We start from the raw sequence: 15324 nt of genomic DNA, 5'->3' as shown, positions 1-15324 counted from the left end.
ACCACCCAAAATGGGAAGGGAATTACTCCATCGATTGCTAATTGTGAAATTGCCTTACAGCTAGATCTCATGGAGGCATTTCCTCAACTGAGGCTCCTTCCTCTTTGCTGACTCCAGCTTGTGTCAAGTTGACACACAAAACCAGCCAGGACACCATTATGAAAAACCATATGGCTGGAACTTAAAAAATGGCGTGGCGCAGTGAAACAAACAATTCCAGAAGGACAGAGGCCAAATTATTCCCCTCAGATGAGGTATGTTAAATAGTCATATTCAAACTGGAAATGCTGACCCATGTCTGCAATCCATGCATGCACTTGGGTGGATGAGGTAGAAAAATTACCACAAGAGTAAGGCCATCATGAGTTCTGAGCTAGCCTGAGCAAATAACAAGATTCTGTCCAAAAACTATGAAATAAAGAATTTACATTGATGGATGCAAATCTAGGAATGCTGGCAACCAGAAGAAAAAGTGTGTAAGTTATTTATCATTAAACAAAAATTTTTGGTTGACTAATATGAATAACTCTAAGACAACATAGCACCTACAGTCAATGATACTGAACTGCATTGTTAGTATGTTAAGAAAACTGATTTCACGGTTTACTTCATCTTATCTAGGGTTTAAATTGCTGTGATAAAACACCAGGAGCAAAATTAACTTGGGGAGGAAAAGGTTTGTTCCATCTGAGTCTTCATCTGAGGTAACACTATCATTGGAAGTCAGGGCAGGATCTCAAGGTCATAGCCAGTATGTGGGAACTGAACTAGAGTCCATGGAGGAATGCTTTTTACTGGATGTTACTCATGCTTGCTCAGTCTTTTTTTTTAATATAACCCAGGTCCACCATACCAGGGGAGACATCACCCACCATGAGATAGGCCCACCCATATCCATCATTAATCAAGAAAATGCCCCCCAAGTCTTTGCCAAAGCCCACAGGCTAATTTGATAGGGGCATTTTCTTAATTGGTTTCCCTCTTCCCAAATAACTGGGGCTTGCATCAAGTTGAAAAAAACGTAATCATCTCAATTGCTCTCCCACTGTTCTCTCTGCTCTCCTCTTTGTCTCCCCCTTTCACTCCTTCCGTCTCTGTATTCTTGAAGGGCCATTGAATCAAGTGTGGAGCAGAGTGACATAAGCAACATCCTAAAGGGACTGGATAGACAAGAGACAGATCTAGGTGTGCATGTGTGTTATATGTAATGTAGGTTCCATATATGACAGAAAACATAGGATAACTGTCTTTCTGGGTCTGTTTTTTTTTTTAACTTACTGTAATAAACTCCAGACCCATCTATTTCCCTGAGAATAATTTTCCTGTGCCAGATTTGGTGAACTAGACACAGGCTTGAAGAGAAATATGGTGCAGTTCTCCCTGATCTCTGCCACAATCTGCTCTTGGTTAAACCTCCCAGCCTTCTAGCCTGTGGCAGCTAAGCCTGGTGATGTGAAGGCACTCGCCTGAGATTTGTCATCCCTCTTCTCCCTCAATTCTTCCCAAGTGGAGAAGCAGGTGGTCTACATGTCCAGGGCTGGTTCCCATCATAAGAAGACTCCAACTAGCACTGCCTTTACTATGATTGGCTCTAGATACTGTGTTTCTGAGGCCTGATATAATTTCATTTATTCTCATAGCTGAAAACAATTCCATTGTGTAAATACCACAATTTTTTAAACATCTGTTCTTTGATGAATAATGAGTGTCCAGCTTCACCTGGCCAATAGGAGTCCCTTCTTGGAGATAAAGAAATAGCAGTGATGGGATCAGGGTGTCATGCATATTTCATCCCTATATCACAACGCTGTAGTCAAATATAAGACTCCAGCTCTTAAGAAGTTCTTGGATATATCATCTGACATTTTTACATTGTTATAAATTGAACAGTTGGGTTCCTTCCCCTGTCAAAACTTACATGTTAGAACCTAATGCCATGGGAGCTGGAAAGATGTTCAATAGTTAGGCATGATTGTTGTTCTTACAAGGAACCCATGTTGAGCAGCCCACAACAGTCTGTACCCCTAGCTCTCTAGGATTCAACATCATCCTCTGTTGACTTCCACCAGCATTTACACACATATGGTGCGCGCGTGCGTGCACACACACACACACACACACACACACACACACACACACACACACACAAATAAATTCTTTAAAATAAATAGCTTAAAAATTCTTTTGAGCCGGGCGGTGGTGGCGCACGCCTTTAATCCCAGCACTTGGGAGGCAGAGGCAGGCGGATCTCTGTGAGTTCGAGGCCAGCCTGGTCTCCAAAGCGAGTTCCAGGAAAGGCGCAAAGCTACACAGAGAAACCCTGTCTCGAAAAACCAAAAAAAAAAAAAAAAAAAAAAAAATTCTTTTGAAAATTGGAGCACAAATATTAAAGGAAAGAGACTATATTGTATTTCCCTAAAAGTAGCATCAATTGGGACTTCTGACCTCCCAAACTGTAATTCAGTAAACTTGCCTTATCCTAAACCATTGTGTTTATGATAATTTACTCAATATTCAGTGGGGAGTGAAGCCACCAGCTGAAGAATGACATGCATGACTCCATTTACATTTTACTAACAGGAACCAGACACAAGGGGGGAGTTGTGAGCACTTTGACTTGCTCTTCTCTTGTAATAACATACCTCAGCAAAAGGAATCTAATATAGAGTTTATTTCAGCTCACAGTTCAAGGTACAATCCATTATGATAATCAAGTCACAGTGGCAAAGGCTTCAAGCCCCGGGTAACATTGCACCCACAATCAGAAAGCAGATGTATGCTTGCTGCTACTCAGCTTGCTCTTTCTTTGTTTAATCCAGAATCCCATCCAGGAAATGGAGATACCCATAGTAGGTGGGTCTTCCTACCTCAGTGAACAAACTTAGGGTAATTCCTCACAGACTCCCCCAAAGGCCCCTCTCCTAGGTGATTTTAGATTCTGTCCAGTAGATAACACTAACATCACAGCCTTGATGTGGTCACTCAATACCTAGGAATGGGTTACATAGATGTCTTTATTATGCAGGCATTTATACTGCATGATGCATTTACACTCACACGAATAAATAGTCCTGTGATCTGTCTTTTCACCACTGTAGCTTGAATTGTGGCTTAGAGGGTGACTGTCTTCTCTATTTTGTCAGGTTGAACTTGTAAGAGCATTGGGGGTTCACCTGCAGCCAGCCTGCATTTGGCTGCTCTGAGACTACTCAAACATGGTTCAGATTAAGGGGGACAGCTAGAAACACATAATTTCCTTTCCTGACTGCTCCTGATGTTTGGATTCTGGAGGCATGGGCATAATGATGAACTATTGTTCCCTTCTCCTTTCACAGATGAAGAACTTGAGTCTGGGAATCTATTGGGGGTACACCTACATTCCAGCACTGCCAGCCTCAATAAGGCACATTCTACACATGGTCATAAGTGTCTTTGCATTGTATGTGACTGAGGTTTCAGAAGTGTTACTAATGGGAGACCATTCTTCTCCTGATCTAGAGAGCTCATAGAACTATGAGCTTCCTGCATCAAATGGACATATGCCCTCTTTAGTTGAGCACACTGAGCTCAAACCATAGATTTAGGGGAAATGATCAGCCTGTTTTCTAGGATTTTAGTTTCGGTGCCAGTTTCAGGGAAACCACAATCAGTCTTGTTCTTAATTTTAAACATCCACAGTGAGAACCCGCCTTAAGACAGGAGAACAGATTTTGAGTGTTAGGGGAAGGATTTTCCTATGCCAGTTGTGCTGAACCAGACACAGGCTAGAAGAGCACTCGGGGTTAGTGTGCTCCCCCCTTCATCCAGTGTCCAGTTACATCTCCCATGTGTGGGTCCAGCCTTCTACCCTGTAGCACCTAAGCCTGGTGAGGTGAGGGCACTCACCTGACTTTTGTCACACCTCCTCCCACACACGCCCAGGAACTGGTTGCCACCACACAAAGGCTCCAACTGGTACTAACTTCACTAGGATGGCTCTCGAAGCTGTTTTTTTTTTTTAAAACTCTTGAGACCCAACATAACAGGCGGGCATATAAGAAATGGTGCTCTGAACAGCCATAGGCAAGGAAGTATGCTGTGCTTTCCTCTGCTGATTTTGTACAGGAACAGAAGCATCCACTTCCCTTTTATGTGACTCTTATCACCTCTGACCACACCACATTGAGAAGTGTTTCATAAAATGCCTGCAGTTTTACAGGTCCCACCCATCCGACTAATATCTACCACCAGACACCAAACTCAGATGGCTCATATGACTCAGTTCTTAAAAAAGAATATATATTTCAATAGAAACTCGAGACTCACAGCAAAACTAACCAGACGTTAATGAGAGTCTCGAGTGTACTCCTTGAGCTTGTCTGTGCCATCAGAGTAGTATAATTGCTCCAACTGATAAACCTGCAAGGACACATTGCTGCCATCCAGGATCTTTACTTTACACTGAATTGTGTGCTCTGTGAGTGGGAAAATGTCTAGTGACATGTGCTGGCCATTATAGAACCATACAGATGATTAGCTTTGCTGTCCCTTAAAGCATCTATGATGTGTTGTTTGTTTGTTTGTTACTCTTTTTGCACTTTCACTCTTTGTTCTTTTGGGTGGCCTGCCACCCAGCCCAAACAAATACACATGGAGACATTATTTCTTATTAAGCCCTTCCTTAGCTTGGCTTGTGTCTAGCCAGCTCTTTTTTGTTAAATTAAATTATCCCATCTATCTTTTGCCTCTGCCCTTTTAATTTTCTCTTTTTCTGTATAACTTTTACTTCTTTCTTTCTGCATTGCTGGTTCTGTAGCTTGGTGGCTGACCCCTTCTTTTCTTGATCCTTGGTTCTCTCTCCTTCCATTTATTCTCTCTGGCTGCAATCCGTGCCTATCCAATTTCCTGACTTCCTATCGGCTGTTCAGCTCTTTATTAGACCGAACATTGTTTTAGACAGGGAAGGTAACACAGATTCACAGAGTAAAACAAATTCAACACAAGGGAATGCAACACATCTTTGCATCATTAAAACAAATGTGCCACAGCATAAACAAATGTAACACATCCTAAAATAATATTCCAGAACAATGACCCTTTTATTTCTCTGTGTGTATGTTGTCTCCCAGTCTCTCTGTATCTCTTTCTGTCTCTCTGTATCTTTTTCTCACCTCCTCCAGTGTGTATGTGGGGGGAATGCCATTTTGTATGCTGTGAATGTGTGTTGTTCTGATTGGTTGATAAATAAAATGCTGATTGGCCAGTAGCCAGGCAAAGAAGTATAGGCGGAATAAGCAGACAAGGAGAATTCTGGGAAGAGGAAGGCTGAGTCAGGAGTTGCCAGCCAGACACAGAGGAAGCAAGATGACAAGGTAAAACTGAGAAAAGGTACCAAGCCACATGGTTAAACATAAATAAGATTTATGGGTTAATTTAAGTGTAAGAGCTAGTCAGTAATAAGCCTGAGCTAATGACCATACAGTTCCTAATTAATATAAGCTTCTGTGTGTTTATTTGGATCTGAGCAGCTGTGTACCAGGTGAGACACAGGAAAACTTCCAACAGTGTGTGTGTGTGTGTGTGTGTGTGTGTGTGCATGTGCGTGTACACGTGTGTGTGTGTGTGTGTGTGTGTGTGTGTGTGTGTGTGTGTGTGTGCTTCTGAAGAGGGCATTTGTCTTCTTTACTTTTCTCTTTGTTGTGAGAAATTACCTGACAAGAGCAACCTAAGAAAGATTTGGTTTTGACTTACAGCTACAGGGTACAGCCCATCATGGCAGAAATGCTATATCATTAAAAAGTGAGGCAGCTGGTCATATATCTCCAGTCAAGATGCTGAGAGAAGTAAATGATGGTGATCAGCTTGCTTTCCCCTTTTAATTTAGTGAGGGGACCTCATCCATAGGATGGAGGCACCAACATTCACATGGGTCTTTCCTATTCTGCTAAACCTTTCTGAAAACATTTTTTTTAGACAAACTATAGGTATGTTTCCATGGTGTTCCTAAATTCCATCAAATGGACAATGAAAATGAACTATCACAGAATCCAGTGTTTCACATATACCAGGTAAATGCTCCTCTTCCATGCTATAGCCCCAGGTACTTTCTGCTTCCATGAGTTTTGCCTTCCTCAGAACATATTGCAGTTTTAATGAGACTATATGTGGTCTTTTGGTACTGGTTACTTTCACTCAGTGATGTAAATTTTTCTTCATGTCCTTGAGCAGATATTTTTATATAGGCATAGCTTTTCAATATCTTTGACCCTACAGCTTGGTTCAAGATTGCTGGGTCTTATAAAAATATGCTTGGTTTTGTCAGAACTAGTCTGGCTGCATCTGTGGCTACTGTACCACATTGACTGCTCACAACCAACAACCACCACCTCGCATCCTTCCCAGTATGGACAGTAGTCACTGCTGTCAATTCCACCATTCCAACAGATGTTCAGTGAAAATGTGCTTACTGAGATGTTAGAAGGTCTACAGAACACTGGCTGTAAGGTCAGGCTTTATGGTAAGTTCCTCCTCTCTTTAGTCTCCCACAGCCTCTGTGACCTGGGCAAGTCACTTCCCCCTGTAGAGTGACTTAGATATGAGAATCTCATTTCTTAGAAATCAACCAGCCAAGATTCATCAGTTGCCCATCACAAGCTCAGTGCCTGAAGTTGAGGACTCATTTGAAGGTCTGTGTAGCTGGAACTTTCAGTGTATCTTGTTCACATCTTGGTGGATCAGGAATGGGATCCTGGCTGGAAATGAGACCAGGCTATAACCTTCAATGGTCCACCTCTAGTGGCCTCTACCACCAAATGGGCATGAAATCATGGGAGTCCACAGCAGCAACCTAATCTTAACTTTGACCCTTTACAAACTTTGCTGACTGTGGAAACTTAGCACACTGTGTGTCTAGGTATCACCAAAGGAAGACATTCCACAAATCCCAAGAGCCAGCACAAACCTCTGCAAAGCTAATGGTATCTGCCACACACTTCCACAATTAGAGGGAAGTAGGGAAGGATGTTGCCTCTCTCAATACCCTTGATCTGGATTTTGATGCAGGGATTTTTCTACATAGGATGATTTATTTTTTCTCTATTCTAGTTTCATTTCTCTTGCTATGATAAGATACTGACAATAAAAAACAACTTAGGGAATGGGAGGTGTGCTGGGGGGAAGGGGAGGGGGCAGGAAGGGAGAGAACAAGGGAATCTGTGGCTATTATGTAGAACTGAATAGTATTATAAAATAAATAATAATAATCATAATAATAATAATAATAAAAGGAAAAAACTAAGGGTAGAGAGTGGATTCAAGGGCAAATTTTTACACTGTCTTTCGACACTGGTTGATTTCTTTTTTGTTTTTTCTTTGTTTTCAGGCATAGTCTCATATTCACAGGATAGGCTAGGATGCCAATGTACTTGTGATTCTTCACTCAAAGTCTTAAGTGCTGGAACTACAGATGTGCACCTCCATGTACATGGCCCATCCAAAGAATGTGTATGCTAAGCAATCAGTCATGCATCTGAGCTATGTCTCCATCTTTGTGTTTATACTTTTTGTTTTTTTGTTTTTTTTAGAATGTAGTGCTTTCATCTGTATCCCAAGACTTCTAAAATATATAAAACTACTAAGTTGTAAAATTCACTCAAAATGACTTAAGTGGCATGGTAAAATGGACCAGAATGGAACAGCGAAAACATGTGAAGAAAGTACTCATAACAAGTAATTTTGAAAGGTACAATGTTTGGCTGTAGTAGTCTTTGATTTTAGAAAGTGAAGAGATGAAATATTTTATTACTGTACTACAAATGACACAGTATTTAACATATGAATAATGTCACCATGTTTAATATACCATTGACCAAGCTACAGGGCATAGAGTGAATTCCCTAATCAGGTGTCAATTAATATATTTGGGAGATTCTCAGGTGTCCCGGGGTTGCCTTGTACTCACTATATAGCTGAAAGTCATCTTTAATCTCCATCCTTTTGCGTCTACCTTATTAGTTAACAATTACAGGCATACATCACCAAACTTGGCTCTATGGAGTGTTGAGTATACAATCCAGGGTACTGTGCTTGCTAGGCAAGGATTCTACCTACAAAGCCATATCATTTTCCCACTGGTAATAATTTCTTAATAAAAAAATCTATAAAGGCAACACGGTGTTGTTTTGAGAGGGATTTTAAGTTGTGGAGCAACTTAAGGAATTGCATGTCTTGACTCACACAGTTTCCTGTTACCATCAGTTGGTCTGTGGAAGACTCACCTTCTCATGCTACCATGAGAAAGAATTCAGGTTTTCAGGTTATTCTCTATCTACCCCCATAATATTCTTTCTGTAGTCTCCAAGTTATCCAGTGGTTCTGATGTGTATGGGTAGTTGTCCTACATCTAGAAAGGCCTGACATATAAATTTTGCCATAGCCATTTAGAAGGACACATTTCCTCTTTAGCACATCAGATAGAACTGACCAAAATTGACACATGAGTAGGATGTGGTCACTAGGGCCCCAGTTATATCTCCACTGAGATCACTGCTTACTCACCATGGCTTGCTTGTGAAAGTGAGTCACAGAAAATGAATTTTGCAGACCAGCCAAATTTTGTGTTCTCTCTCACCTTCCAGACTGTGGATACAACATGACCAGAACTTTGTATTCCTAGCCATGGTGAACTGTAGTTCCTTAACTTGTTTCACATTATTTTGTAACAACAATGAAAAAAGTAACAATACCGCACCATCATAGCTGCTAGAAAAAAATACAAATTGCCATCCCAAACTCTCAGGTTTAAAAGAGTAAATATGTGCCTTCTTTACCTCTTCTCATCACTGTATTTGAAACCCTAAATATTTTATCAAGCAGTTTCAGATCTTACATTAAGGTAAGGTATTGGATGCATTTTGAATTTATTCATGTGTAAGGTGAGAGGCATGGATCTGGTTTTACTTTTCAACATGTGGAAATCTGTTTCCACAGCATCATTAGTTAAATAGTTTGTTTTGTCCTCCAAAGTACATTTGATATGTTAATCAAAATTTAGGTGGCTATATGTGAATCAGCTTATTTCCTGTCCACCTATTCAATTCTTTGGTCACTGTGTCTGTACAATTTTGACTATAGGTTTGTTTTATATATAGCCTTCATCATGTTGAGGTGTGTTGGTATGTATATGAGGAAGACTATGAAGTTTTGAGTTATATACACATTGATTGTGACCAATTCAGAGAAGTTAGCATGTGCCTGACCTTGAACTTTTATCATTTTTTCATTATGTGCCTAGAATGGGAGGAGAATCTAACAGTATTTTACCAGACATGTTCTGACTACTGGTAATTTCTCATGAAGTCTACCCCAGTTAAACACATTAGTGATAAACTCAGAGTCATCAATATTCTGACCTGTCACATTAAATACAGGGATAACTGAGCAACCATTACAATTGTAAACTTGTAGTTACTGAAGTGAACCACACTGTGCCTGCACAAGGTGGACTCTGTCAACGATCGTGCATGGAAAGAGAGGAGCTCACTGTCCCTTACTACTTACTGCTGAACAATTGGTTGTTGACTCACTGTGGAAGAGGTAGGGTCATTTTCTTCGGTTGCGTAAACACTGCTGAGTTTGCCGGATTCCAGTGGGTAGTTTGATACAAAACTCACACAGATGGTCCTGGTTAAACTCTGGGAGTTGAACACAAAACGAATGGACATAAACGTAAGAATGAAATTTGTAGGGGAGAGAGGGCAATGGGGAGCGGTGGCAGGGATTGGGAGAGGATGGGGTGAAAGTGGTTACTGTGCTTATGGACAAGTTGAGGTAATAAAAGATAGGTGATTTTTTAAAGGGGAAGGAATCAAAGGCTTCTTCTAGAGGAATTTGTCCAAAAGTTAACTCAGATTTGAATAACTACACTTCTCTTCCTGGGTCATCAGTCTCTATGTGGCTTAGTGTTTCTGGTTTTTCTGTAACCTGTGTGTGGGGTGAGTCTGTTTCCCTGTGTTGGCCTGAAGTCTGCCAATCTGACTGACACAAAGTACATTTGCTTTTCATTTTATTAATAAAGAAATATTTAATAGAGTTTTATAGGGGATTATATTGTTAACTCCAGCTGTGATATACTGACTCCATCTGAGCACCAACTGACCCAGATAAAAAAAACAATATCAAAAACATAATGGATTAGGCATTATTGATATAATTATTGCCTGTATATATTGTATGTAGTTATTGCAATTATTGCATATAGTTTTTCTTATATTAGTTATAACCTTTTTTTAAATTTTAGATTAAAAAGGTGAAATTTGGTGATATTTTATTTGTGATCTAACAAGTAAAACTTGTCTGAAGATCAGAGAGGGGATCTAAGCTACTAGTCAGCCATAGAGGCCAGGGATTGGTACATACAGATTTAATGCTAACAAGCGGGAGACTGAGGCATATGGATATCTGTGAGTTCAAAGCCACCCTGGGCTACCTGAGATTAATCCAGTCTAAAAGAGAAACAGAGTCAGGCAGTGATGGCTCACAAGTTCAATCCCAATTGTTGGGAGTCACATGCCTTTAATCCCAGCACTAGGGAGGTTGAGGCAGGAAGTGAAATGACTGGGCAGAGAAAGGAATATAAGGTGGGAGGAGACCATGCCTATGGTGATGTCCAAGCCTGGGCTGCAGTGCAGGGTCATGTGTGAGACTGTGTTCTCACTGCATCTAGAGTCTTGGTTAATATCTGTGGCTCCTGATACCACTAAAAGCCATGCAAATGCCCCAGTTCTGAGCCTTCACTTGAGACCAGGTGATGATTTGAGGGTTATGCTGCAACTGGGACCATAGAGATCTGAGTGCCATGAGATGTCTGAACCCAGGCTGCAGCTAAGGGCCATGTCTAGGCCCATGTGCCTAGTGCAGCTGGAGTCTGTGATGATGTCTATGGCTCATGTTGCCACAGAAGGTGATAGGAAACATAGGTGTTGAAATCAAGAACTGTGGTGAGCCAGGCCTGTTCCTCACTGGCTCTAGGATAGCTTTCTCTGGCCCTCACTGGACACTGCAGCAGGAGAGCTGATCCTACCCCACATGGGAGAGCTGGGTCCTCATACTTGGGAAAGATGGCCCCACCCCTCATCATGGCTGCATGGGAGAGCTGACCCTGATGACTTGGGCTTAGGAAAGCTGATTCTGCCCCTCACCTGAAGGGGTTAGTCCTAGTGTCCCAGACAAAGCAGGTCAGTTACCACTCAGATCCATATCCTGGGCCTTGAGTTGGCCCACCCTAACATCTACCCTATCTATGCCCTACTGGAGTGTGTGAAGAGACTGGTCTTATGGAATGATAGGCTCAGGATCTTCTTGACTCAGGGCAACAGCAGGATATCCAAGAGGGTCCAGTGATGGTCCAGTGATGACAGTGTGCCAGAGACCTTGAACTAGACCAATAACCAATAGCAATGAGCATATTGTGGATGGGGTAATTGGACTAAAGGGTATACTATTTGACACCCCACAGCACTGAATGCAACTAGGATGGATGAAGAGGTGTTGGAAAATGGAGGAGTGGGGTTTTTTTTCATTTTGTTTTAAATTGGTTTGTTTTTTCCTTGTGGGGAGTTCTACAGGGTTGACAAAAGATATGAAGGGCCTGCACGGTGACCAGGGTTGGGTTTTGTGATGTGAAATTCCTGGAGAATCAACGAACAATTAAGTCATAAAAAATATTCCCCAGAATTAAAAAAGGAATACATCCAAGTCTCTTATGTGAGGGACAAATTGCCCTAATATCCAAATAAAAGATTTGGATATTACAAAGTGGTATTGAGCATAAATTTAATAAAAAATTTTGAGTGAAACTTAAAAAAAAAGAATTGGATGACCTGACATGTAAGTCACCAAGAGATTGTGCCATGTTTCTGAGAAGACAGGCTGTGGACAGAAACATGGGAAATGAAACTCCTTTGAGATTCCATTGCAGTCCAGTCAGAATCTATACCATATGTCACTTTAACAAGAAATGCAACCTTCCATTAAACATTGCTATCTATAGAGATTAGCTTCTGTGCACCAGTTCCTCTGCAAAAGCCCAGGAAGTATCACAATGGTTAGAGGGGAATGAATTTAAGAGCTGAAGACAGTCAAGATGTGATAACACTTATGTAACCATGAACATGCAGAAACTGTGGATACCCACCCTCCTATGTTCCAGCATAGATACTGGAGGTGTCCACAAGCCTGAATCTCTCACTGAATAACTAGTGGACTGTTAATGGTCGATAGAGAGGAAGGCAGTCATTTTCTCAATGGGTAGATCTTCTGCAGGAGTAGGTAGAAAGAAGAATGGATTAAAGTAATGGGGGACACAATGGAGTAGGGGAAGGTGAATCTAAAAACAACACATTGTATATATGTCTGAAACTGTCAAAATGTAACTACAAAAAGAGAACCACTATCACGGAAAACATGACATCAAATGCCAGTACGGAAGTAGGAAAAGTAGAACTCTTATGTGCTTTTGGTGGTAATATAAACACATGCAGCTACTATGTATGGACATTTCTCAAATAACTGAAAGAAGAAAAAACATTTGACCTAGAAATAGCACTTCTGGTACACACTGGAAGGACTCTAATTCAACATACCAGAAAGCTAGCTACACATCCATTTTATTGCTGCAGTATTCACAAAAGATGGGAAATAAAAGAAGTATAAATGCCCTCCAATTAATCATAAAGAAAATTCAGTGCATGTACAAAATGGAATTTTATGCAGTCAAAAAAATAAAATATCATTATATACCCAAGAGTGGATTCCACAATAGATCTATTTTTAGTTTATTTATTCATTGCCTCTCTTAATAATAATACCCAGGAAATGAAAACAGTTTAGATGTCAGGCTAATGAAAATGCAATATATGTTTCCATTCATTTGGTTATTTGTCCCTGTGCTTTATCCAACCTTGGTTTCAACAATTCTCGCTCATATAGACTATCCTCTTTCTCACTAATTAGACTCCCAGCACTCCACCAGGGGCCTAGCCGTGGATGTCTGCATCTAGATTCCTCAGTCCTTGGATGTGGTTTATGGCACAATTATTAGGGTGTTTGGCCATCCCATCACCAGAGGCTGAGGGGCCCCCAACTGGATCAGGCCCTCTGAATAGGTGAGACAGTTGATTGGCTTGATCTGTTTGGGAGGCATCTAGGCAGTGGTACCAGGTCCTGGGCTCGTTGTATGAGTTAGCTGTTTGAAACCTGGGACTTATGCAGGGACGCTTGGCTCAATCTGGGAGGAGGTGACTGGACCTGCCTGGACTGATTCTATCAGGTCAATCCCAGTCCTCGAGGGAGACCTTGATCTGGAGGAGGTAGGAATGGGGGGTGGGCTGGGGGGAAGGGGAGGGGGGCGGGAAGGGAGAGAACAAGGGAATCTGTGGCTATTATGTAGAACTGAATAGTATTGTAAAATAAATAAAAATGAATAACTTTAAAAAAAGAAAATGTAATATATATATATATATATATATATATATATATATATATATATATATACACACAGAATATTATCCAGCTATTAGGAAAGTTGAATTTGCTGGTGAATGGATAAACCTGGAAAAATAACCCAAACACACAAACACAAGAATAAAGATCACATATTCTCTTTTATTTGTGACTGCTAGCTTTGAATCTTCAGATATATCTTTTTCATTTTCAATATACTTAGGGGTCAGGAAATTTGTAAGGTGCCATGGAGGAGGGGCTTTGAGATAGAAGATATAAAATAGTGGTATAAAAGCTTAAAGGGGATTAATGAAAAAGGAAGGTTTCAATTGGGTAGAGGGTGGGAAGGCAGAGTAGAGGAGAGAATATAGTGAATGATAAATAACTCTAAAGGCATTTGACAAATGCACATGGTGCCTTAGTTAAGTTTTTATTGCTGTAAGGAGACACCATGGCCATAGCAACTCTTATTAAGAAGACGTTTAATTGAGGATGCTCACAGTCCAGAGGCTTAGTCCATTATTCCAGGCTGCATGGCAGCATGCAGGCAGGCATAGTGCTGGAGCCAAGAGTCCTTACACCTTAAAGGACTCAGAGGCAACAGAAAGTCAACAGACAGTCACACTAAGTGAAGCTTGAGAAAAAGACCCCAAAGCCCATCTCCACAGTGACACACTTCCCAGAAGGTGTGGTCCAGATTAGAGGTATGCTTCTAGCCTCAATGTCTGGATAAAGGCATATATCATCCAGCCTCCTCCAAAACCATATGTCTTCCAAAAAGGCCACACCTTCTAATAGTGCCACTCCCTATGAACTTATGGGGTCCAAGTCCATTCAAACTACCGTACATGGCATACCACAAGGACACTTGCTCAACCATGTTCAATGCTGCTTTATTCATAATAGCCAGAGACGTGGAAATACCTAGAAGTCCCTCAACTGAAGAATGGAAAAAGAAAACATATGTTTACACAATGAAGTTCAGTTGTCAAAAAGAAATGAAACTTGCAGGCAAATGGATGGAACTAGAAAACAAATCATCCCAAATGAGGTACCCTAGATCCAGAAAGATAAACATATTATGATTCACTTATATGTCGATATTAGCCATTAAGTTAATGATAACCAATATCAAATCTGTAGGCCTAGAAAGGTAAAGTATGGAGAAAGGTAGACACAAGATCTCCCTGGGTGGGAAAAATAGAACAATCTTTATGGGTAGAATAGGGGCAAGTAAAGATAGGAACTAGGGGATCAGGTTGGGTGGAGAAGAGGAGATAAGGTAGACACAATGCAGCAAGAAACAACTGTAATCCAGGGGTATTTGAGGGATGATATGGAACACTACTGGAGTAGAAATTCCTAAAATATATGAAGGTCATCCTAATGAGGTCTCCTAATAATGGAGGACATGAAGTCTCAACTGGCCATCTCATGTTACCAAACAAGGTTTCTAATAGTGGGACTGGGTTTCATTCAATTGAATTGTTGGCCAAGGAGGTTACATGAAAATCCTCAAACAACCCAGACTGTTACTAAGACAACAGTTTGCTCTCTGCAAACACACAGCACAAACTCACTGATGAACACAAACCCCACACAACTCCTTGCAAATGGAGACGTCTATCCGGTGCCTACATAGAGCCTTCACTCCTACATTCCAGTGCCTTTGGTGTGGGAGGGTATTCTGCTGCCTACTTATAGAGAAAAGTAATCACCAACCCAGCCACAAAGCCTTTGTCCTACAATTTGCTTTTGTTCTAAGATATGCTAGGAAAGTGGTGGTACAGAACTTGTTGAAGTAGCCAACCAATGTCTGATTTGACTTAAGGTCCACTCCATAAG

The 15324-nt window shown here is 41.0% G+C and overlaps 1 protein-coding gene across 11 annotated transcripts in view; it reads right to left on the bottom strand.

Annotated features, from left to right (window-relative positions):
* The window catches only part of LOC121821266 (leukocyte-associated immunoglobulin-like receptor 1), a 37691-nt gene that overhangs the window by 15560 nt on the left and 6807 nt on the right, over positions 1–15324 (bottom strand). For 4 of the 11 annotated variants that reach the window (XM_076569155.1, XM_076569167.1, XM_076569158.1 and 1 more), the window contains exon 2: positions 9538–9671. The gene's annotated coding sequence lies outside the window, so the exon portion shown is untranslated. Of the gene's footprint in view, positions 1–8535; positions 8619–9537; positions 9672–12172; positions 12297–15324 lie in introns of those variants that run through there. The other 7 variants (XM_076569154.1, XM_076569194.1, XM_076569173.1 and 4 more) reach the window with 4 other exon arrangements.

The sequence above is a fragment of the Peromyscus maniculatus genome, chromosome 1, assembly GCF_049852395.1.
Source record: "Peromyscus maniculatus bairdii isolate BWxNUB_F1_BW_parent chromosome 1, HU_Pman_BW_mat_3.1, whole genome shotgun sequence".
Taxonomy (NCBI): domain Eukaryota; kingdom Metazoa; phylum Chordata; class Mammalia; order Rodentia; family Cricetidae; genus Peromyscus; species Peromyscus maniculatus.
Note: the sequence above shows the minus strand (reverse complement) of the source record. Positions and strands in the feature narration are given on the sequence as shown.